Source organism: Orycteropus afer, unplaced genomic scaffold (assembly GCF_000298275.1).
Source record: "Orycteropus afer afer isolate SDZICR_OR568_19922 unplaced genomic scaffold, OryAfe1.0 scaffold00373, whole genome shotgun sequence".
NCBI lineage: Eukaryota > Metazoa > Chordata > Mammalia > Tubulidentata > Orycteropodidae > Orycteropus > Orycteropus afer.
In genome coordinates this window covers 781,256-784,723 of record NW_006921960.1, presented here as the reverse complement: position 1 = coordinate 784,723, position 3,468 = coordinate 781,256, and positions in this window count along the sequence as shown.

Sequence of the window (3,468 nt, the reverse complement as noted above, 5' to 3'; positions counted from 1 at the left end):
GGGTTTGAACCGCCAGCCTTCTGGTTAGCAGTCAAATGCCTTAGGCACTATGCTACCAGAGCTCCTAATCATGTCATAGTTATGTGAAAGTTGGACAATAAATAAGGAAGACTGAAGTAGAATTGATGTCTTTGAATTATTGTGGTGAAGAATATTGAATATACCACGAACTTCTAGATGAAGGAAGTAATTTATCTTGGAAGAAATACAGCCAAAATGCTTAGTAGAAAAAATGATGATAAGACTTTGTCTCATGTAATTAAGACATATTATCAAAAGACACCGATCATTGGAGAAGGGCATCATGCTTGGTAAAGTAGAAGGTCAGTGAGAAGGAGGAACACCTTCAATGAGATAGATTGACAGTGACTGAAACAGGGCTCAAACAGCAATGATTGTGAGGATGGCATAAGACCAGGTCGTGTTTTTATTGTACATAAGGTCTCTGTTAGGGAGCTCTGGTGGCACAGTGCCTAAGGCATTTGACTGCCTGCTAACCAGAAAGCTGGTGGTTCAAACCCACCAGCCACTCCTCAGAAGGAAGATTGGGCAATCTACTTTAATAGTGATAGTGTCTCAGAAACCTAAGGGGCAGTTGCTATGAGTCACATCCGATTTGAAGGCAGTGAGTTTAGATTTTGGTATAGCGTCTCTCTGAGTCAGAACTGACTAGATGGAACCTGGCAACAACAACAATGGTTTTAAATACCCCAGACTTCCAGAGTGAATGTGTACCGAGCCTCTAGGGTGCATCCCAATCCCAGTACCACCTCCTGTTCTGCATCCTTCTTCTGCTCCTCCTGGCTTGATTCACCTGCCCAAGAGCTATGCAGCCTTTTACTCCAGATGCAGAGCAGTGTCGGTCATGGCTCCTCTGTTATTGCTAAAGATGCTGGTGGTAGCAGGTGGGCCTGGGGAACTTGCATGCTTCCAGGTCCAGATGGCAGCAGCTGCACATCATCAGGAAGAGGGCACCCCAACAAGGCAGCAGCAACCAGGGCCACCTCTGCCATCCATGTTTCCAGCACCTGCAACCTGATTCCTGCTTTTAGTCACCTCTGCATTTCCCTTTTTCTCACTGCTTTTCCATCAACAGCCCCCCACCCCCACCCTAACCCTTTGCTCAGACATTCAAAAAGTCTTGGTCCAACTGCTGACACAGATTCTGCTTGGCCCAACTTTACACTCAGTGATATGACTTCCTTGTATCAAGTGGATAAACTCTTGGGCTTTGTCTTGTGGGTGCCTATAATATTTTAATATAATAGGATTTACAGGGATTTAACTATGGGTTGTACATAGTTAAATCATATATAATATGATGTTCTCACAATGTCCACATTGCATAACATCCTATTTCACTGACAGTATCATGAACACAGGAGCTCTGGTAGCATAATGGCTAAAGCACTTGACTGCTAATCAGAAGGCTGGCAGTTCAAACCCACAGGCCACTGCTCGGAAGGAAGGTTGGGCAATCCTACTTCCGTAGTGATACTGCCTCGGAAACCCAAGGAGGGGTCGCTATGAGTCGGGACCAACTCGACGGCACATAACAACAACAACAACAACATCATGAACACAATGCATATCTCCGTTTTGGCATATTCTCTTAAGTTTGGTTTTATTCTGCCTATCTCGGAAGGAAGATTGGGCAACCTACTTCCGTAAGGATACTGCTTCAGCAACCCAAGGAGGGGTCGCTATGAGTTGGATCCAACTCAATGGCACGTAACAACAACAACAACAACACAAAATCAGTTATAAAATGAAGTTTTTTAGAATTGTAGAGGGAAGGGATTGTCCTTTCCCACTATCTTTTCTTCAAATGCATCATTTGTAGATTTCTATGCTCTGTAGTCAATTTTCCCTCCTCTATTTTGTCTGTGACTTTTTAAAATCTGTTAATAAGTTTCATCTCCTATTCTCTTATACTTCTTTATTAATACCTTTTATCTTCTAAATAAGGAGCTTTGGTGGTACAGTGGTTAAAGTTCTTGGTTGATAACTGAATGACCAGTAGTTTTAATCCACCAGGTACTCCATGTGATAAAGATATGGTAGTCTGTTTCCATAAAGATTTGTAGTCTTGGAAACCGTAGGGGGTAGTCTACTCTGTCCCATAGGGTTGTTATGAGTCAGAATTGACTCAATACCACACAATAACATCTTTTAGATATGTGCCACATTAGTGTGTCTTGGACAGAAAAAATAATAAATGTGTATATGATTAATTTTAAACCAAAGTATCAAATAAGCTGAATTTTAAAGGTATATTCAAGAGCTATTAAAGTGTTTTGATAGAAACACATGAATTCATATTTTCCTTAATTTTTTTTGTAGTATTTTGTGTTTAGGATGAGGCAGATAGTGCACATTTTGAGAGAAAGGAAATCTCAAAGTACTTCTAGGAATATTTATTCAATTGCAAGTCTCCCTTTCCATATGTTGTCATTTATATAGAGAAGAACAAACTCCATACATTTGAAATGGCCAGATGGCAACTCTTCTCTTCATTATTGAAATGAAATAGGGAATTCAAGAGTTCCCTGGCGGAAATAGACTGCAGTATTATGTTTCAAAACATATAACTTAAAAATGAACATAAACTTGTGTCCCCTCTTTTATAATGTTTGTTCTCTTTTTTAGAACTACACTGACAAGAAAGAAAATCCGTTGAATTCAGTAAGTTGACTTTAAGTGAAAAATGAAAAGCTAAATAATATTAGCATAAACATTTGCAACTGTTACCTAAGAGAATTCTGATATCTGCCTCAACTCTCTATGTGAAATTATTCTTGCATGACATTTGTAATTGTTTCTGTCAGGAAAATGGAAACCTTGCAGATATTTACTAATGTACCTTGGAGAGCATGTAACCTTGGAGATTTGTGTAATGTACCTTTTGAAAATGGAAATTCTACAGATAGTACATAAACTACCTCCTTGACTCATGATAGTTGAATTCTTCTTGAGGCAATATATGCCCTTGGCAAAACCTGTTTTATAATTTGTTTATAAACAACAAAGAATAGGAATGTCATAGATGTCCAGATGTATTTATTTGAAAACTTTATGAAGATCATGATGTTAAGATTTTGCACTTAAGAATGCCCTTTTTAATTCTGTATATAGTCAGAAATGAGCTGTGCCTACATCCATCATTCATAGAGAGTAATGTAATTACATTACAAGATAACTTAAATCTGTTGTTTGAAGGACTTTGCTGTAACCACAGAAATAAAAATTGCATTAAATATTTCTGTAAAATGTCTTTAATATTCTTTGAAACAACCCTGAGATTCTAAATACTCATAACAAATTTTACCTTCAATTTGATTCACAGGAAGTGGAATTGCACCTCATACAATTTGTTTTTTCAGTATCACAACAGTAAAAAACTGAAGAGTATTTTGTTGTTGTTGTGTTGCTGTTATGTGCCATTGAGCCGGCCCTGACTCATAGCGA